Genomic DNA, 22,678 nt, shown 5'->3' with positions numbered 1-22,678 from the left:
TGGTTGTGCAGTGTACTGCCAATTCTGTAGGGAAACAGAACTGGGCTTCAGTGTCTACGAAGTCCTTCCTTCCATGGACCAAAGGTGCTTGAGCCCTAGTTTTACTTGTTTGTTTGTTAACTTAGAAGGAAATACTGTTGATTTTAATTTATGTCCATTTTATAACTCAAGAAGTAACAAGATGCTGAGTACTTTCTGAAATAGTCTCAAACTACTTCACTCTTGCTGTTACGAATGTTTCTCCCAGAAAATCTTAATCATAATCTCTTCAAAGAGTCGTTACTTGTTTGTAAGATGTGAAGAATGTGGAAAGTTACTGAAGAAATTCTAGTAGACCCAGATTGCAGAGAAGTTTGGCAACACTTGCTGGGGATTGTGTGAACTGCTGTTTCTTGTAATAATCAAGGGTGAGAATCTCAATGGTTAAAGTTGGCTAGTAATTGAACGGTCTCATAATTTCCCTGAAATTCCAGTCCTTTTTATAACATTTTAGAGGTAGATTCTCCGGGATAAAAAGGACATTATTTGATTAATGATGATAAAATTTTTCAAACGTTTGGTAGCATTTTGTAGCAGAGGGAAATTTAAAGACAAGAAGAATAAACACCGGGGGCTAATGCACAAAAACAAAGGCTTACGTGATGAAGTACCCCGTGTTATGTGAACACAACTTCCCCGTTCTGTTAGGACTGTAGACTGCACTGTATGAGGATGTGGACTGCGTGTTTACAAAATGCTGTGTTTCTTTATGTGTGAGACTTAACTTACATGGAGCATTTTGAAATGATATTACATTTGTGCGTGTGTGGTGGTAGGTTTGCCCTGCTAACTTAAGGATCTCTATTCAGTGTAGGCAATACCATGTTTTTGAGGAGGCTGCTGAAGTAGTTATCTAAAAATGTAGTTGTGAATTTGTTTGAGAGAAGTGATGTTTTCAGTAAATGTGGAGATGTACCAGTTACTACTTTATTAAATTAGTGGAAATACCCAAATTTCTGAGTGAACTGAGCTATGAACTATAACTGTCTCCTCCCCTGGGTTTAGGGGACTCATTTTCATATTCTTTGCACATGTGTTGAACTTCCATAATAACCCTTTCTTGATTTTGAGAACTAATTTAGCAGTTTCTTTTTTTTTTATTTTTTGTTTATTGTGGTAACATTGGTTTATAACATTGTATAAATTTCTTAATCTCCCTCCCCTTCCGCACAGATGTCATATGTTATAGTTTAAACATATGTGCAGTTGATAGAAATCAGAAGTGCTGGTTTAGAAGAGAATGTTCTTAACACCTTATGGTTATGCAGCTATAATCTTATTGAAAAATAAATACTATAGGCAAGTCAAGAGAGTATGAACCACTTGCATATTTTTTTTAGATTATATACTGCACCCGTATAATGTATATCTCCCCTCAATGGTAATGTGACTGCCCCCTTTTGGGGGCTGTATTTAGGTATGTAACTGAAACTGGAAAGCAGTGTAACATAAAGTTATAGAAAGAGGAACTATAATGCATAATCAGCATAATTGCAACACTTTTTCTCCTAACTCTATTATGTATTGCTAATTTCTAAAAACCATCACTTTCCTTAGAGCCCTGTATAAATGAACGTTAACTCGATAGTACTACTGATGATGAAATGTTTCCTTTGTTTTTAAGTTAAAGTGTTTGTACATCATCACTATCTTTGGGAAGGAACATTTTAAAGTTTTCTCCATAGAAACCAAAATGGAGGCACTTGTTTGAAAAGTAAAAATGATTTACTTTCAATACTGGGTGCGTTGATAGTCTGTTGACACTTTTTTAGTATTTGTGATATAGGATGCATTTACAATGGAGGAATTTTTGAAAATTCTGGCCCTCTCCCCAACATAAACACACAAACACACACACACGAGCCCTATCGATTTAGATGAACAATATAAAATCACACAGTATTTTTCATTTTAGTCATATGACTTGGTAAAATTCATATGATTCTACCATAAAGTATTGACCCCTGACTAGTCATTCTAGGATGAGAGGATCAACTTTATCTTAAAGTTAACCAACTACAATGTCTTTATTTAAATAGCAAAAATATAGTTTACCTGATAGGTATTAAAACTCACTTTCAAGCTGTGTCAACTCTTAGACAACTGATGAATCATTTAGTGAACCACAGTACAGTTTTCGAAAGCTAAATGATGCCTTAGTGCCTTGGAAGTTAAGATACTTTTGCAAAGTGAGTTTACTGAGATGCAGGATTGGTTCACCTGTTACTGGGATTCAGAATTAGGATCGGTGTAATTGAATTAACTCCTTATGGTTTAATAATAAATATCAGTTATTTCGTCATTAACTATGACAGATGATAACTACTTGCATTGCATTTTCATGATGTGGTATTTGTCTCTGTTTTTTTCTTTTTCGAAGTAAGTTTGAAATGGGGAAAAATGTAGTCAAGATAAGTAAATGTGGGATTTTAAAATTTAGTTTTGTTGTAAACTAAAGATTGTGGTGTAAACAGTGTTAGTTTTATATTGTAGTCCAAGGGCAGACACTTTATGTAACCTTTAGGAATATGTTTACCATCAGGGATTTATTTTTACTATAGAAATACTTAATGTACTGTGAAGTTTAAAGACAGGAAGAATAAACATGGAGTGACAGCGCACAACAAAGGCGTCTGTGATGAAGTACCCTGAGCTATGTAAACACAACTCACCCCTTCTGTTAAGACTATAAACTACACTGTATGGGTATGTGTACTGCATGTTTACATAATACAGTTTAATTTTGAAGGATTATTTAAAAAACTATGTTTATGTATAATACCTAACAAGCTGTAAATATTGTATACTATTGATTTTTAATTTTATATAAGCAATTTTTTTATTTCCCAATTCATGTACAAATCTCATTGTGTATATAGCATAATTTCCTGGAGAACACAAATTTTGCAGTGAATTTTAATTATTTTAATTGTGATAAGCATCAGGTTAGCCTTAGAGATGTTGATCTTTATTTTAAATTATTTTTCACCACTCATTTTCTTCAAAGGGCAGCAATAAACATATGCAAGTTATTTTTGGTTATAGAAAGTTGGTCTGCAAAGACAAGATCTAGGTTCCAATTCATTGCTTTCAAGAAAAGATGCACAATTAATATCATCCACTGTCTAATCACAGGACCGTTTCTGAGGTCCGTATGTGTCTCTCCTCTTTGTAATATACAGGGTGAACTCTTTACTGATACACACAAAACAGCTGTTAAAAGTAAATCCAGCACTTAAACATCATTACACAGAATTTATTGGATTAAAAATTTGTAATATACAGTATTTTAATAAAGTTTCTGTATTCAGTTTCATGCACTTATATATAAATAAACCTGTCTTTAAAAGCTTTATGGGGTGTTTTGACTCTTGATGACATATCTTTTCAACTTATTCACCATGGCTCAAATATTTTCTCTCACCCTTTTGTCAGTTTTCTTGGGCCAGTTTTACATGTGGATTTTGGAGGTAGTGCTGAAAAAGTAAGCAAGAAGTCTAAAGAACAAACTTGGCCTAGTTTATGGTTTACATAAGGCCAATTCTAGGCCACATAAGCATCTACTTCTACGAGTTATTGTTTTAAAAAGCATACTACCACTTTTATTAATAGATGACTACCATTTACTGAGTGCTTATGATCTGTTAGACATTTCATATGTAATCTTTAACATTTATGGTAAATCCTTCAAGTTAAGTGGATTACTAAGGATTACTAAAGGAATCCTTCACTTTATAGATGAAGCATTTGAGGTTCAGCAAAGGTGGGAAACTTCTCCAAGTCACACAGCTAATAATGCTGAGTGGGGGTTTTCTTACTCTATTACCTGTGTTTTTTCCCCCACTATGCTATGTTTCTACAGAGTATTCTGGAAGCTCTTACCTGTAATGAGATAACGCCTTATTGACAAAGACCAGATGGCATCATGGGGATTTGAAAAATTATCAACTCAGGATTTGTATTGTCAAATTTATGCATATTTTGAATTTTTGTTAGGGATTTCTAAGGGGTGGTACTAGATACCCAACAGGCTCAACTCTTCTGCTTGAGAAGAGATTGGGCCTGACAGAGCTAGTCACTGTAATATTTACAAACTCTGCTGGAATAAAAACTAGCTTAACTTTAAAAATTGTGCAAGAAAAATGTAAGTAAACATTTTTTCACATATGCTGACATTATTTTGTGTAATTACTAAATTGAAATGTATTTTCTTTTTTCTAGATAATTTCATTCAATCATAAGAATTATAAATTTATTAAATATATTTCCTTCCTGATCATGAGTCTTAAAATGTTCTTGAAGAAAATATAAATCTTGAGATTAAAAAAATTTTCTGTTTTGATTCTATTATCTTTGGCTTTTAAAGTAGTATTTTTATAATGTCTTTGTAATAGGTACACTATCTGGGCATTTTGATATTTACTGAGCATTGAAAGAAAGCATTGAATTTCAGGTTTATTGCCGCTTATGTAGTACAAGGCCAAAGGGAAAAGTAATCTAGAAGAAAGATGCTCAGGCCTTACACTGACCTTTATGATGGAGAATTAGTCCTAGTCAGGCTTGTGGAGGAAGAATATCTCAGACTCACTGAATAGGTACTTATGTCCTCTGTGTTTTGAAGTTGAACCCTTGTAAATTGATAAAATAGTACCCAAAGTTTTAGGATACAGAGAGAAAAACAGACCTATGGCAGATCTTTGTGGAGGAGTATTTGGGTTCACCTCCAGCTTCTAATGGAATCTTAAGGGAAAAATCTATCTCTTTCCACTGTTCCTGTTTATATGCCCTTAATTTTCTATTATTCCCTGTCAAGAGACATTTTTCTTTTGGCCAATTTTATGAATATTCTTCAGACTAAGTTCTGGGGACTGATTTGCAAAATGGAATTGCATCAGGTGGTTTTCTTGCAAAGCAAGAGTCTTGTCACTAGATGGTGCAGTGGTTCTGTTATTTCCCCTGCGTTTGTGGTCTTGGCCATTCTTATCTATGAACCCTGATTAACTCAGTCTGTACTTTTGGACTCGTTTTCATAAGATACATCTAATGTTAATTTTTTCTGATAAAAATACATGTGAAGAAATACGAAAAAAATCAAGAGTTTCTATATGTTGTCATTGATGAATTTAACTTTCCAAAGAATGTTAGGATACAGTGTTCAGGGGTTATTTGCAAATCAGAAAATCACATTAATTGTGTGATTTTGGTAAGTCATTCATCTGGAACTTAATTTATGTATTTTCATTAAATTTGTCATTCCAACTCTTAATGCATAATGGTTTTTAAGTTATTTAACAGTCTCTACTTCAATGCCATTTAGTTACGTAATTGGTCAACTTGTTGGGATAAAAGGGAACACACCCACATAACATAGTCGGACTTGTATCATGAGACTTGGTTTTAAATTCCTGCTGTGCCATTTAGTATTTGAACTTGGCCATGTTATTTTACTTCTGTGATCTTCAGTTTTCTCATAAGTAAATGGGGATAAAATCTCATGTTGCATGTAGTGATTGCTCAGCTAGACTATTGTCTATCCCATTGGCTTCTTTCTTCATGTGTGCACATAGAAGGATGAGGTAGTTCTAGACTTTGGCATAACTTTTGGTAGTAAGTTCAGATACCTCTATTTCAAAGTCAGAGCCGGATTCTGTTTCTGTACAGCACACAGTGCATTTTTAGGATTTATCTCAGGTTTAAACTGTCCCATTGAACTGTGTGCTGCTTTGGCAGCAGAATCTGCTGCGAGAATTTTTCAGAAACATACCTCAGTGGAAAAGATCCTGGTTAGAAAACAGAATGGATAAACTTGCTCAGCTAGCAAATTCCTTGCATTCTTTAAACCAAATATGTACAAGAGGAGGAAGCCAAAGTCTCCAACGTAAATCCCCTGAAAGATGGTCGTGACTCGCCTGTCAGCTGTGCACATAGTCATCAACCACCTCAGATCCTGTTGCAAGTGATCTGCTTGGCTTTGTTTGTTGCTCTGCAGAAACAGTCTCAACTCACACTCAGAGAACTGTCGGTCTTTTCAGCTCCCGAGTTTCTGACCTTAGAAGCACAAGTCTCATTAAACACCGCGGTTTGTAGCAGCCGTGGATAAACGTGCTAGTGCATTCAGGGTCTTAAAGAAATTAGGACTGAACTTAAGAGACCAGAGAAAGGACCAAACAGATTTTCATAAAACAACAGCTCTCCTGTCCCTTTTGCTTGTTTTTTGTGGGAATTGGTGTCAGTGGATGACTCCAAGATGTGATACAAGACACTTGTGTTGTCTTTGATGTGGAAAATTGGAGAAGGTGCAGAGATGGATGGGAGGCATTATAGGGCTGAGGGAACAACAAGTTTGAGACTTAGGACTTTTGAAAGCCTTGTTCATGTTGACTTGAGTGGGAAGGTGTCAGACCTGGGTCTCCTCCCTGGTTCTGACCCCTCGTGTACATAACACCTCATATTAGGCTTAATCTCTCTATGCCAATTTCTTCTGCAATAAACATGGAAATAGATTAGCTTCTTTTGTTTTCTCTTAAATGCAGGTTGGAACTTTCAGTGGGACAACATCAGTATAAGTCTGTTATTCTTGGATTTTCCTAGGCCTGGACCAGTTTGGCATCATGAACTTGACATTCGCCATATCCATTACAGTTCTAAGCTTTAGTCCGTCTTTAGATTTCTTATTTGAAGCTTGTGTAACTTGGAGATTTTTTGCAAGGTGAATGAGAAGGGGTGAAAATTTCAAATCCAAAGTTTAATTTCTGGGTTTTTTTCCAAGTATCTGAAGGAAATATGTAAAGCCTATATTATTGTTAAGGTAATCCTTGTAATAATGTTGGTATTCCATTTTTACTCTCAAACTATTTTCACATCTATAATCTCATTTTATCTTCACAATTTGTTCTTATTTGAGGGAAAGGTAAAATGCATTTTTATTTATGTATTTATTTTTTTGTGAGGAAGATCAGCCCTGAGCTAACATCTGTGCTAATCCTCCTCTTTTTTTGCTGAGGAAGACTGGCTCTGAGCTAAAATCTATTGCCAATCCTCCTCCTTTTTTTTTCCCCAAAGCCCCAGTAGATAGTTGTATGTCATAGTTGCACATCCTTCTAGTTGCTGTATGTGGGATGCGGCCTCAGCATGGCCGGAGAAGCGATGCGTCGGTGCGTGCCCAGGATCCTAACCCGGGCGGCCAGTAGCGGAGCGCGCGCACTTAACCGCTAGGCCACAGGGTCGGCCCCGCATTGTTTTTTTAATCAAAGCCATTTACCTGGTTAAACACAGGTCTTTTAAGAGACCTGGGCAGCTGTTTGGACAAATGTAAATAATAACAGCAGACCTGAAATGACCACAGCGGCCTAGTTGCCTGGACTCAGGTAATCCTCAGAGGCCTAAAGAGGTCCCCCCCCTTGGAAACTGATCACTTCCTAGGACCCATGACTAGCTCCTTCTCCTGCCACAATGCTTTGGCTTAAGACTTTTAAGAAAGGATACAGAAAGGCCCAATTGTGTTCACCTGAGATCTTATTGGGACTTAACCTGTTTGCTGCTGTCAGGAATATCTAACTTGAGATGGACATCTTCAGTCATGAGAATTACATGCCAGTGTCAGTAGAATGCTCAGATCACTACAAGTGCCACCATATTTAAGATTTTCCAAGATTTAGCTTAACTAAGCAGATTATTTATTTCATAAATAAAACAGCATGGTTTTCAAAGACTCTTGTTTCACACTAACTGGTTCGATGCACATCACCAATTATCTGGACAGGAAAAGTTGCCAAGTCAAAGCAAAACATTTAAGTCTTCCTGAACATTTTGATTCCAAAACGGACAAAAGAAAAAAGTGTAATTTTAGTATTGTAGAAATGGGAAGCAGTGTTTTTGGACAGCTGTAGACTAGAGCCTGCAGTATGTCAGCAGCAGGTTTGCTGGCGATGATGGAAAAAATGAACAGCATGCTGATTAACCTCAGAATTGTGATCAAGTAAAAACACATCCACCCAGGACATCAGGAATCCGCTTGTGGTATTTGAAACTGTATTGGGGAAACTACTAAAAGCTTGAACTGAAATTTATATTACAATAGAGCTTGTAAAGACCAGTTCAACATTATGTCAACCCCTCCACGATGGAAGAGAAAAGAGGCAGAGATAATAAATTGGCGAATAACCCCAAAGGAATTGTTGCCTGACATTGAAATGTGTACTTTACAACTATCGCTTTATATGTTAAAGCATTTCTTTCTCAAAGGTATATAAACTTTGTCTTCACTCACCATCTCTGGAGGGGGATAGAGGTGGTTAAGCATCAAAGGATTTCTTTACATGCAAAATAGATAGAGAATTAAGATGGATCAAGTAGATAAGATTTTTTTCAAAAGAACAGTCCCGAAGTTAACAAAATAATCCCTTGGAATAGGTTCTGTCACTAAAGCAGGGCTTTTTCCATAAGCTAAAATGAGGACAATCGAGCCAAAAAGGACTAAAAATTGTGTTTATTTTAAATATCTATTCAGTATCTTTAATATTGGAAAATATCAGATGTCAACCTGAGAAATGTATCAAATCATTTGGTAGGGGTCCAGTTTTATGATGTACCCCTCAAAGAATTCTGTGGTTATCTTGACTGTTATCTAATCCAGTCTGGTCTCATTCTTTTGTCCAAAGCTACCAATAACTCTAGCTTTTAATACAGTGATAAATTCAGCAAAAAAAGACCCAATCTCTCTAAAATTTCCCGGTCTTACCACTTTTTAAGCCATCATGAAACATGGATCAGACTAAATGTAAATAGCGTTTATTAAGTGTATTCCAAAGAGCACTAATTGGGAGAGGCTTTTGAGAAAAAGAATTCCCCAGACAAATAAGTTGGATAAAACTCGCCTTCTATATTCCTGTCTTAGAGATTCACAATTCACACAAGCATAGCAAATTCACACAAGCAAACTTTTGAGGAGGTTTGAGTTAAGAACCCTATTTGGCTTTAATTGCCATGAATTCTCTGAAAATTATCTATAGCAATGACAGAAATCTTGCTAGCTGATTCTGTGGTCCTCTGGAAAGCATTTCCAAGCTTATTTTTAAAGTTCTACCCGGTGTCCCCATCCCAAAGATCTCTGGTTCAATCACACTAAATATGAAGCAGGGTTTTGATATCCAAGCTTTAAATTTTTAATCCCCACTGCCCAGCATTGCTCCTCCCTGGCCTCCAGTGTATGCTGACCCTCTGGTTTCACATCCTCTGGCTGACCCCTGGCCTCTGGTACATTCCCAGCCCTGTGATGTCGTGTGTAGCATATCCATGCCAGGTGCTTCCTAACTTCCATGTCCTTCTGCGGCTTCCCAGGCCCAAGCTCTCTGCCTGGCATTTGCTATCCATGGCCCAGGCTCAAGAGCGTCATATTCAATGGGACCCTCATATAACATTCAAGGTTGCATCTGGCAGATGTCAAATGGGAGATGCAGACTACATGTCACAGCATTTCCGTGAAGCGAGAGGCCCCTAGGAAGGCCAGGGACAGCTTCACAGATGACTTGGCAATAGGACAGGCCTTGAAGGATGTTGCTAAAGGCAGCAGTGGTGGCCTATATTGAAGAGGAAAAGGATGACATGGATACTTCAAGGGGGAGAACAAAAGAACCCAGGTCAGGGACAGGATACATGAGTAAGTTGCAGAGGGTGAGGGTGAGGCTGAGGTGGGACATGGCGGAAGGGAGGACTGAAAGGTCAACAGACACCAGATGTAAGAGTCCTGAACCGGGCATGTGCACTTGAATTTTATCTTATAGGCAGAGGAAAACCATTGCAACTTTTTGAGAAAGAAAAGTAAACCTCCATCTGAAATTAGAGACAAGGCGAGTGATAGGGTGCTGTTGCCTGCTTTCACATCACCTTAGTGTCTGCTTCCTAGGTATTAGTGGGATAGAACAAGAGCTTTTCAGTCAGAATCCTCGATCTAATCCCACCTTTGCCACTTAGTATTGCCAGTCATCCTACGACCTTAAGGAAGCTGTTTAATCTCTTAGAACCTGTTTCCTCATGTATTAATTTCAAATCTACCTCACCAGGTTGTTATAAGGCTTAAACCATACAACACTCAGAAAGTGACATGCAGTTGGAATAAAACATGGCTACAGACATACTTAATAAAGCTGTGTATGGGGGGAATCATTCTGATCTGCAATATGAGCAGCTCCATTTTCCAGTGACATTGATAGGCATGCTGTCTGGTCATCTGCCTGCCCCTCTCAGGGTCCCTGAGCCCACATGGCCCTCATTGCCCACAACGGAGAGAATCATGAGGCTGATGTATTTCTCCTTCACTGGAGTTGCTGCGTTATTTTGGTTATGATTGAGCCCGTTATCTCTTTATTTTCTTCATTAGCATTAGCGTCAGCTGTTGTCAACAGTCAGAAGCAGCCACCTGGGCTGGCTCTGGGAGTATGGCTTCTTGAAACCCAATCTGCCCAATTACTCCCACAAAGAAGACTGTCAGAGGGAGGTGATACCAATTGACCCCAAATCGGAAGTTTTGCCTAGAGCTGGAGAACTAAAATTCCCTTTGTATCTTTTCCCTTCATCTTTTTAAAGTTAGTTAATTAGGGGAGGGAATGCCTGATGGGAATTCTCTGTAATGTCTCTTATCTGGACTCTATTTGGGGCCCAAGGTGTGGCAAATAAGTAAAAGTAAACTCCTACATGTGAGAGTTTATTTTAAACTATAAGACACTTAGCAGATAGTTATTACTAGCCAAAAATTTATTTATGTCTTTTGATTTATTGTTTCTATCCTTATCTCTATATGTTGAGATTTTATAAATCTAATTTTAACCTCCTTCCCTCAGCTCAAACTCTTTCTGGACTGAAGTCCTCTTCTCACTTTCTCCTCCTGTGGTAGCTCCTCCACGTGTCCATTTGGTCCCTTGTCTCTGCCCCTGCTCCTGCACATTCCACCTCCCCTCAGGCATGACACCCACCCTTGCAGCCTACTCCAGGTGAGGCTGGACCTGGACTTGGTTCCTGGGGAAAGACTTGAGTAGGAAGGAAAAAGCCAATGGAGAGGGAGGGAAAAGTGAGAGAGAGAGATTGATTGAGAAAGAGATTGTTTGGGGCAAAGTCTCAAAGGAGAGGAGAAGAGAGGAGAGGAAACAGCCTCAAGAGCATCCCACATGGTGGGCGAGGGGAAGTCTTGACCTGATAGGACATCTCTTCCAATGATAGGAAAGAAACGGAGGTACGATAGAGTGTGGCTGAGGGAAAGTAGGTGGTACTGATGCAATATCTGTATTACATTATTATGAAATTACCACACACACTCCCAGTAGAGAAAGCTCTCCCCTCTTCCCTTTCAGAAGGAAGAGCTTTGGAGCCATGATGGTTCTGCGCTTGGTTTAGTGACTCTTGCTGTTGGCTCCTGGTGTGACTGTTGATTGTGCATTTCCTGGTCTTACGGGGACGGGTAATTTTCATAAAGAACATTTCTTGTCCACATTTTAATTCTTGTATGCCCCAGAAGCCCAAATACTGCTAATATTTTAAAAGCTGTATTTTACCTCTTCAACTTCCCTATTGATTAATTGCATTTATAATGAAATATCAGATCTTTCAAATCAACCTGATACCAGCAGAACTGCCAGAATATCTTCCTGGATTTACAAATAGGTAGTTAGAGGCTTTCAGTGCTAGGCATTAAGCAAACTAAAAATATCTAAGTCAATAAGTAATTTATGGAGCAAATAATTTGCTCCTAGTATAAATTGGTGAGAAGGTTCTCTTGAATTATCTCTGCAGTGAGTAAAACATATTCTTTGTTTTATTAAAAACTTTAAATAGCTTAAAGTTGCACTAAGATTTTTGGGATAAATTATAGGCTATATTTTGTCAACTGTAGATTATAGTATCATATCAATGGTAGATTTCCTGAATTTGATAACTATACTGTGGTTATTAGAGGGAATCTGTTCTCAGGCAAACACTGATGTATTCAGAGGTAAAAGGGAATAAAGTATGTAGCTTACTCTCCAATAGTTTAGGGGGAAATATATACATATATATATGAAGAGAGACAGTGAGAGATAGAGAGAGAGAAAGAATGATAAAGCACATGTAGACCAGTGTTAAAATTTGATTTTGGGGGCAAAGAATATATGAGAGTTCTTTGTATCATTTTATGAACTTTTCTGTAACTTGGAAATTATTTTAAATGAAACATTAAAAATATATTTGTATGTATATTATAAATATACATATATACTATGGCCATATATTGTATGTGTATATTATTTATAAGCACATATATAATATGTTATATATATTATATATGTATGATATCCACATAATATATACATATACATAATATATGCATATATTATATATATATAATACAACATGTTTTGATTTTAACCTTTAGATTGAGACAGCTCCAGCTGATAGTGTGATTAAAAAGGCTGAGTGAGTCAGGCGTTCTAGTTTAGGGTGAACTTGCAATCTGCAGTCTGTACTGGGGGACTGCCTCCATACTAGGCCTGCCAATAAATGCAGGAACTGTGAGAGCGACTCCCTGATTTTCCATTGTGAGCTGAAGCTTGGTTTCTGTTGCTCACTGAGCCACCTAATTACCATGGAGAGAGAACAAGCCAGGGCTCCTTCTCCAGGCGCTACAAAATGCAAGCTAAGTAGCTTGTTTGCAAAGTGCCCAAGACAGCCACTAGATTATTTCTACAGAAGAATTCCTGTGTAAACCAGTCTTCAGATCCTTGGGATTCAAATGAGTGAACTGATGTAAAAGTCCTTGACAAGTTAATAGCTCCTGTTAAGGCCGAGCTCTGCTCTGCGGAGGGTAGAGAGTAAGCCCTGGAGATTCTTGTCTGGATCCTGTTCCTCCAAAGGGTTGGGACCTTCAGCAAATACCTTCACCTCTATCTCAGCCTCAGTGGTGGCCTTTTTTCTTGTAAAGCTTTGACCTGTCAGAGATAGGTTAGATGATCTTTGCCCAGTTCTAACAACTCTGAAGAGAGTATGGGGCAACAGGAAGCTCCTTAGGGGAAGAGATGATCCCGAGGGAAATAGACTAAAAACAAACAGGACTCATCTTTTACTTTCACCCTCCCGGGGGCACCTCCACTTTCCACCACTCCCTCCTGGTCTCTCAAGTTTCCTAGTCTTAAAAGAAATTCCCAGGAGGACTGCCTTGGGGCTGAAAGATAGTCTCAAAACATCAAAGACCTTGAAACAAAAAAGGCAGGCTGCTTTTCATATTTAAATCGAAATTTTTTACATGGCAAAAAAAAAAAAAAGGCCTCTTTGACTAGGAAGTTGTAACAGGCAGAAAGTTTAGTTGGATATGAGAAGAATTTGACATCTTGAGGGCAAGAGTTAGCTGCAGGCACAATTGAGACATAGGTGAGATGATCTTTAGGAGCACCGCACCTATCTCCTCTCAGTGCCCTGATCCACAGGGGCCCATGGCCTCAGGCTGCCTGGCCAGAGCACCCCCATCCAGGTCCATCCCCCTCCCCCAGTCCCCTGTCAATGCCCTGGGATACAGCCAGCTCTCTAACCAGGTTGGTGAAAGAATGTTCATGATGCTGGTTAAAGAACAGTAAGGCTGAGGGGGACCTATCAGGATGTGTATAGGGACCACTGCAATGGGGTTTTGCAGTAGGGGAGAGAGATAGGGCTCAGCTCTATATAATATATAAGGACAAGAGGGAATTTATAGCCAAGGAGCAGGGTCGGGGGTTGGTGGATGGAAAATTACTAACGGGAAATAGCAGGGGTGAGGGGGATCTGGCTAAACCAACCTAATAGGATCCTTGCTGAAGGCAGGCCAGGGTGATCAGGCACCACCCGGGGGGGATGGCGGAGGATGAAGAACCCAATCAGATATTGGGGGTGATCAGATGTGGAAGATGGGGAAGGCTGGCTAAAATGACTTAGCAGGATCTTGCTAAAGTTGGACAATGCAGAGAGGAACATGGAAGCCCAAAAGTCAAGGCCTAGTTGAGAAGAGAGTTCAGAGGAACCTGACTAAAATTTGGTCAAAGAGAGAATATTTGTCAAATGGCCAGTAATTGTTTATAAGGAGAATAATGTGAATAGGGTTGAATGAAAAGAATGAGTTACTTCTTACAATTAGAAACTTTCATTCTATAAACTCTTTGATACCGACAAAGATTCTCTCCTCGACCAAACTATAGTCAGGCCCCTCTGAGCCCTCTTTTCTACTAGGCCTTAAAATTGGCCCTCATCCTATCTTTTGACCTGCAGAGCCCAATCTTAGCAAAGAATCCTGCCAAGTCAGTTTAGCAAGAATCTTCCTATTCTTGATGTCTCTTATGAGTAATATTCCATCCACTGACCTCCCCTCACCCCACTGCTTGGCTATAAATGCCCACTTGTCCTTTGTATTCAGAGTTGAACTCAGTCTCTCTCCCCTATTGCCATAATCTTGAATAAAGTTTTCCTTAACACTTTAACAAGGGTCAGAATAATTTTTTCCTTGACACTACCCATTGGGTCCCAGGCTTTAGTTTTATGGAGATAATAAGACTGGTCCTGGCCTGGAAGTGCTTGAGAGAGGGAGTGTGCTATGGAAAGACACACATGCAAACAAATAAGTGACAAGTACTGTAACAGTTGTAGGAGTCAGTGGCTATGAGAATCTAGGAGACAGAACAACCGACCTGAGCAGGTAAACTTTGAGGCATGTATTAAAGAATGAGTAGAATTTTGCCAGGTAGAGAAATAGAGGAAAGAGCATTCCAAGAAGATAATTTGGAATAGGGATCTTCCATATTTTGGCCCAAACACCTGATTCTGCTAGTAGGAATCCAGGTCCTGTTTCAGGGTACCCCTCAAATCACTTCACTGTGCCTACCCATGGCAATCAGGTGGCCCACGGCACCTGGAGGCCCTGCCCCAAGGAAAACTCTCATTTCAGTAACTTGCATGTGACAGTGCCTTGCCTTTGCTGTCGTAACGGGATTTACTAGAGGAACTTCGATCCTTTTTGGCTTTAAATGTCAAAGAAATGTTTCTTTTTTTACAAAAGAAGATCTTTCTTTGGGTTCTTCTGAAAGTTACTAAGACCAAAGGGGGTGAAGCAGGGGAGGAAGGAGAAGGGAAACGTTGGCATCCGCGCCTGGAAAACGACTCCCTGTGGGTGGAAATGTCTCAGCCGTTTCTCCTAGGCAAGGCAGGACTTGAAGCAAAGAAGTCATGCAGAAAAGTGCATGGAAAATACAAGCAAAATATTTTTAGATGGTTGACCTTTTAGTAAGAGTAGTATCTCCTTTAAAAGGAAAAATTATCAAAAGAATGTTATGTTACTAATACTTGGAAGAGAGGCAGGAGGAAGGATAAGCCAGGAGTCAAAATATCTAAGCTCACGGTATACATTTCAGGGCCTGGGTCCCTGCAGCTCACCTCTCTGAACTGGATGGTACCAGAACTTCACTCTTGCATCTGATATAACTGCATCTCTTGCCTGTTGGAATGTGTCTGCAGAACCATTTCTCAATTCTCAAAATTTTCCCATACAGCTCCTGCCCTCCCTTCCTCTGTCCCTCCACTCTTCCTTCTCATTTTCCTCACTGCATCCAGGAAACAACAGCGCCAGGGAGGTGGTGAGGCTTCTGGGTAAAAGCACAGAGTTCAGAGTCACGTTGGCCTGAATCTGAGCTGGACTCTGCTACTCACTATATGAGTGGTTGGGATGAGCAAACGAGAGAACACAGAAAAGGTGCTCAATAACCTGAATTCTCAGGAGAAAGAGGGGAGCTCAGGAGAATCCTGCTGACTGTCTGCCCAAGGAGACACGTGCGCAGGATAAGCCACCGGTGAGGACGCCCAATCCAGACCTCATTTGCTTTTCATCCTTTCTGTGTTCGTGCCAACACTCCCTGACTTTATTCTGTTGTACCTGGGTGGATGGCTTTGACAGAATAAACTCTGAGCTAATCCCACTCTGTGTTCTGCGAAATTCTCTGATAGTAGGTTCTTTTTCAAAACACTCCACTGCCCCTTAAATAAAGTCAATTCCAAGTAAAATTATGGAGCATACGGAATTTTGTTTTGGTATTTTGTTTTTGTTTTTTGTTCCTCTCTACCTCCTCTTTCTGTTGGCTTCTCATCTCCACTCCCCCCCGCACCCCTAAAATCTCAAGTACCCAGGAGTCTTGTTGTCTAGGAGTCCTTACTGCAGCAGTCTGTCCAGTTCCACCCTCTTCCTTGTTTTCCCAAATGGCCTGTCCCAGTGACCTTCCACCACTCTCATTTCCTGGGATAACGGATATCGGCTAATTTTTAGGAATGAGCATAGGGCTAAGCCAATCCACACGTGACCACGATGAATGGCCTCCCTCTTTACTGTGCTTCCCGTCTCAATTTGATTTCAAAGGTACATCTCTAATAGTAAAATAGGCAGCAGTTCCAAAGGAGTAACGGATGTCCCGCACACCTCTAATTGTACCCATCATGTAGGGAATTGTCTGCTCTCCCTTGCAGTTAGGCTGGCTCCAGCCATGACCAGGGTCATGACTCCCAAGAGACTCATAGCTCTCCTATGGGAGAGAGCTCAACTCCTGCAGCTTGTAGCAGGCTGCAGGGTTGAAAGCTAGACCGGTCACAAAGCAGAGGTGGGAGAGCCGGCTGGCCATCCCTGCAGGCAGCACTCTAGCTGTCCTGGCTATTCTATTAGCTCGACCTTGCTGCTTGGAACAATACTTGCAATGGATACAAAGTCTTTTCCTTTTCTCAGAAAGTCTTATTGAACTCACTCTCCCCTGGACGCTCAAGGTTGGGCTGTTAGAAAGGAGCGAGACTCCAGGGCCCTCGTGCTGTTATTTTAAGGGTTCTGTGGAGTCCAGACCTCCTGCATATATTAGCATGCTTTCCTATTTAACCAGAGAAGGACTTCCAAACCTTTTTCACTCCTGCCAAGACCCAGTCCCACCTTTACTACCCTTCCTACCTGACCCCCTCACTCAGCAAATGACCCCGGCTCATCTAAGGGGACCCCTCAACTTCTCTCACCTGCTTGCTATCTTTCCCTGGCCTTTCCTTCTTCCTTCTCTTTTAAGGAACCATGTATTCCTCTTCCTCTTGCAGGCTAATGCCCTTTGTCTCTGACCTTGACTTTGACTCCTCCTCCAAACTCCATTGACCTCGTTCCAGCTCTTGTGTCTTCTGTTTCTCGTATTGCGACTCTCTTCTCATAGGTTTTTGAATGGTCTCACATCTCTTTAGTATCCTTGAGGGAAAAAAAATATCGAAGGCCCATTCTTCCTTTGAGCTGCCATCTCATCTTCCTCTGTCCTTCCAGTGCCACACTTCCTAGAAGTGGAGTCTCCTCCACTCACAGCTCACACTTGCGTAGAGGTCTCATCCTCATTCTGACTTCCACCATCACAGGCTTCCTGGATGCCGAGTCCAAACACTCTCCATCACTATCCTCATCCTCCCTGCTCCACTGTAAGATCTGCTTCTCGAAACTTCCTGTTTCCTCATGTCGGTGGCACTTCTCTGTCTTGATTTTTCTCCTACCATTGAAATTATTCTTTTTTCTTTACTCTGTCCTTTTCTCCCTTCTCCCCCCACCCCCCCACTTTCCAAATGTGCAGTTTCTGTCTTGGCCTATATTCCATTTTCTCTATATATACTCTTTTGTGTTTTTTTTTCTTCTGACTTTATCTGTGAATGACATCTGAATTGGCACTTTTAGGCCTTACCTCTTTTCTGAACTTCAGATTTTCCTTCTCTCCCTCCCTCCCTTCCTTCCTGTTTCTTCCTTCTTCCTCCACCCTCCTTCCTCTCATCTCTTCGTTAGGTATTTATTGAGCATCTTCTGTGGGCCAGCTACCGTACGATAAAATGAAGATAACAATTACAATACAGCATGGAAAGTGCTGTGATATGGGAGGCACAGGGTGTCATGGGAGCACCTAGCAGGGACACCTAAATCAGAATGGGGATGCGGAAGAGGAGGAAAGGCTTTCCCTAAGGAAGTGACATTTAGGAGGACGTCTGAGGAGAAGGAGAAGGAGGGGTGAGAGAACTGAAGGATGGGGAATGTGTTCTGGGCAGATCTGGAGGACCCAGGCAATGGAGCCTGGGGCATTTCTGCCGTCTCCTCACCTCTCATTCGTCCTTGTAATCAGATCTCCACCTCACTAGGGATCCCCTAGTGACAGACACTTCAAAGTGCACAGCCTTCAAACTGAATTCATTATCTCTTCCCACTCCTTCCATGCTGCCATTTCGGGAAAAGTCATATCAGCATCTTTTCCCAGGGTTTCCACGTCATATCCAACTCCTCCCATTTTCTCGCCCCTCGCATTGGTTCCACCTTTGCAACGTCTGTCGCATCCTTCTCCTCTGCCATTCTCATTAAAAAGTCCCTGTTCTGCTAGCCTTTCTTTCTTAGCTGAGAGCCCCAGTCTCTTCCTCATTCAATGGACCCACATACTTCTGCTTACAGATATTTCCCTGAAATACATTTTGAATCATATCACTCTCTTCCTCAAAAACTATCAAATCATTATAAAATAACATATCTAACTCTGACGTCATGCACCTCTACCATTTGACTCAACCAAATAGTTCGTTTTTGATGAAACGATTCATTTCCGATGTGTGGTTCGGGCAATGCCACGCGGCTGCTGTGATGGGATCAGGCATACACTCTGCTCCTCCTCCTCCAGGATTTGTACAAACAATCCCCTCTTCTGGGATACCCTTCTCTTCCATGTTCTTTTAAAAAGAATATTGTGGCAAAATACATATAACATAAAACTTACTCTCTCAACTATTTTAAAATGTACAGTTCAGTGGCAGTGAGTACATTTACATTATTGTGCAATCATCGCCATCATCCATAAACAGAACTCTTTTCATCTTCCACAATTGGAACTCCCCATTCGTCCCTCCCCAGTCCCTGGCAACCACCCTTCTACTTTCCGTCTCTATAAAGTTGTCTACTCTAAATATTTCATATAAGTGTAATCATACAGTATTTGTCATTTTGTGACTGGCTTATTTCACTTAGCATAATAGCCTTAAGGTTCATTCATGTTGTAGCATGTGTCAGAATGTCCTTCCTTTTTAAGGCTGAATAATATTCCATTCTATGTGTGTACCACATTTTGTTGACCCATTCATCCCTTGATGGACACTTGGGTTGTTTCCACCTTTTGGCTATTGTGAATAATGCAGCTATGAACATGGGTATACAAATATCTATTGCAGTCCCTGCTTTAAATTCTTTTGGGTATATTATCCAGAAGTGGAATTGCTAGATCATATGGTAATTCTATTTTTAATTTTTGGAACAACTGCCATATTGTTTTCCACAGTAACTATACCGTTTTACATTCCCAAGAACAGTGCACAAGGGTTTCAATTTCTCCACATCCTTGCCAACACTTGTTATTTTCTTTCTTTTTCTTTTTTTAATACTAGCTATCCTAACGAGTGTGAGGTAGTTCCATAGTCTCCTTTTGAAACGTTTTTATTTTTAAAATTAGTAGATAATTTTCATATCTTTATTACTTAAGGATAAAAACAAGACATACCTATTAGATCAAATTCAGAGGATCCCTTTAAAAAAAGAGAGAGAGAGAAAACAACCAGGCACTAGTGTGGTTGTAACATTACCACGGTCCCCTCCCCCAAAACTTTTCCTACTCCCAGACTTTGACCTCTTGCTCTCATCCCCACCAGCTGCACCCTGGAAGTGGGGACGATGTTAGTGGATGTGCACCAGCCCGGTTGTTTACAGTATGTCCATTCCCATTGGTTATTGCCTGTGCCTTACTGGTTATTTACCTTTAGCATATCAGTCCTGCCTGGGAGTCCTTTCTCCTGGACACCTCAAGCTCACAATCGTACAAGAGAGGAGAGGTTCTGGGGCAGCAGCCGTGAGCCAGGGGAAACAGCTACCCTGAAGGACTTCCTTTGGCTCGTGCGGTAAGAATCCCTTCAAGACCCTGCCCTCAAGGCCCAGGTATAAGAAGCCTTGCTCCCCACCCTCTTGCTACTTCCCCCTCCGCATAGAAGTCACTTCTTCCTCTTTGTGCTCCCACAGCACTTTATTTGGGTCTGTAATTACACAGTATTATTAATAAACACTGCCCTTTACTATAGGTGTTCATGTATATCTATCTTCATCACTGCAACTGTTGGTTTTTCACTCCCATTAGTGATGGTCAAACTCTCTGGTATGTAACAGGCATAAGAGAAGTGTTACCAAATCCAACTGCATCAGGACTGTTGCTATGGGAGGCGTGGGGGAGTTCATCGCTGCACTCATTTGAACACATGTGCAGTGCTGCGCTACTCCACGGATGCCTGTGTGAGTTCCAGCAGCAACAGCCCTAATGATGTCTTTTCCAGTGCCAGAAGAGGCTGAATGGGACCCTGAATCTGGACTGTGGTTTAGAGATGACACCGAGGGCTGTTTCTTGGGGTCTCTCTGCCACCAAATCATTGCGGGACTGAACCTTTCTGCAGAGGGAGCTTGGGGTGTGGGGGTGGGGGAGGAGCTCTTATGTCAGGAAAGACGATGGTGATGAGGAAATCTGGTTTCTCTTCTGGGATCATTGTCATCAACCCTCATCTTAAAGACCTCACTCAGGCTGAGGCCCAAGCATCCCGGTTGGAATTCAAAGCCTCAAGGTTCCGGCACATGACTGCTCACTCACAGTAACATGTGGGTTGTTAGTGGCCAGGGCTTGATTTCCCTAGCTCTTGGGCTGCCCCATCCAGGCAGGGAGGTATCTAAGAGACATATAGATAAGGGACACTCCAGGATTTTACCCTGAGAGCTGGGCCAGAGCACATATCAGCTAATCAAGATTGCGGAGCATGAAGTGACAGAGAAAAGTAACAGAATAATCAAGAATTTGCCATTTAAATGGAGGCATGGCCAGACAAATGACCTGTAAGGTATCATGGTAGAACGGAATGCATAGGACACTCATCTGGGGTTGGGCAGATTGTCTACGTAAACATGGGGATGCTGTGTGTACAAGATAATTGATGGCTCAGCTTCAGGACGTCACCCAGGTAGTAGGGGACTGGTCATATGGTTGAGATGGGTACTTTCTCACAGGGTAGCCACAAGATAGAAAACTTTTATTTGCAGTGAGAAATTTAACCCCTGGGAAAAGCAAGGGGTTAAAAGCAAGGAAACATCAGGATGACTTAAGTTAGCTGGGAAAGTCGAAAATAGAGGGAAAGGAGATGTAAGAAGGGAGAGGATGGATGGCTCAGAGTCTGTGCTTTGGGGCTTCATTTGATTTTTGTTGTGGTTAGAGAACGGTTCAAAGCAGGAGAGCCCCAGCGTCTTTCACTATTACACTCCCTACACCTTGCCTTGCCTTGCCTTTTAAAATTTCATCACTTCTATTTAAAAGGCTCTGTGAAAGAATAGCATAAAAACCCATTCTGCCTCTGAGCCCAAAGCAGTCAATTTTTATCAGCTTCCAGAAGCTTCCTTTTTGAATAATCTGTTAATCACCTTTATTTTAGGAACTTGGAATGGGTAACACAACTACAAAGGACTCATCAGAAGCCACAGATAGAACTCCGTGATCAATAGGGAAGATACACACAACCCCCTCTCGCCTCCCAGGAACCCGGAAGCAGAACCTTCAGTGGTCTCATGTGGAACTTTCCAGTCAAGAATCAACTCCTGTTCTTGGCCTGGCTGTGCTGAGGGCGGGGTGCAGGAGCCCTGGGAAAGGAAAAAAACCAGATTGCAACACCACTTGTTTTGTTTCTCCTAATACCCTCCTTTTCCCTGACTCGAGTCTGGGCACATACGGGTACCGTATGTTCTCATACAAAGGGAAAAATAGATCTGTTGAGAGTTCCCTGTGTGCCTGACTGGGCTACCTGATGTTGGGATAGTTTGTTTTCTGGGATGCCTGGAGCTGTACACATTCTTTTCTGGGGTGAATGCTCTGTGTAGACATAAAGAGCCAACTAGTCTGTAGGCAATCAACCTGTAGCTGACTTTTCTTTCTTCGGAGCTCCATTCCTGCAGAGATAAATATACAGAAAGACAGACAGATTATAGAGGAGGAGGACGCCGTGTCAGCATGAGGGCTCCGAAAAGAACAAAAGGGTTATGGTGCGCAGAGGCTGAAAATAGAATATAGAGCTATCAGGATGGGGGAAACAGTTGAGTCCTCCAGGGGAACAATCTGCAAAGAAATCCTGAACCTTCCAGGAAAACAAGCCCTGGGTGGAGTTGGGTACAAGCGAAACCTGAAAATCCACGTAGAGTAAGGCCATTAGACGGAGGGGAGAGGAGCCACTGCCTTCAAGCTTTTGCTCTGAGCAAGGCACCCTCGCCTTGGGCAAAGGACTGATTTAGAAGCTGCCCCCATTTAACGCAGTGTAGCTGGGGTTGGTGGCAGATTGGGGTAGGGCTTTGAAATGAGCCACGCTGACCATTCAAACACAAAGACGGCAGTGGAGCTGCTGCAGAGTGCATGTTTCTAAAACAAGATACGGTAGGTTAATTTTGCATTTAAGACTCTTTTTTAAAAGCAGATGCTCTCCCCCACCCCCTTCAGTCTTTTGGCAAGCTTGCTAGAATCCAGTGAACCGAGGCAAGGCTGTCACTAGCCCTTATCTTGAG

This window comes from Diceros bicornis, chromosome 14 (genome assembly GCF_020826845.1).
Source record: "Diceros bicornis minor isolate mBicDic1 chromosome 14, mDicBic1.mat.cur, whole genome shotgun sequence".
NCBI classification, from domain to species: Eukaryota; Metazoa; Chordata; class Mammalia; order Perissodactyla; family Rhinocerotidae; genus Diceros; species Diceros bicornis.
Note: the sequence above shows the minus strand (reverse complement) of the source record.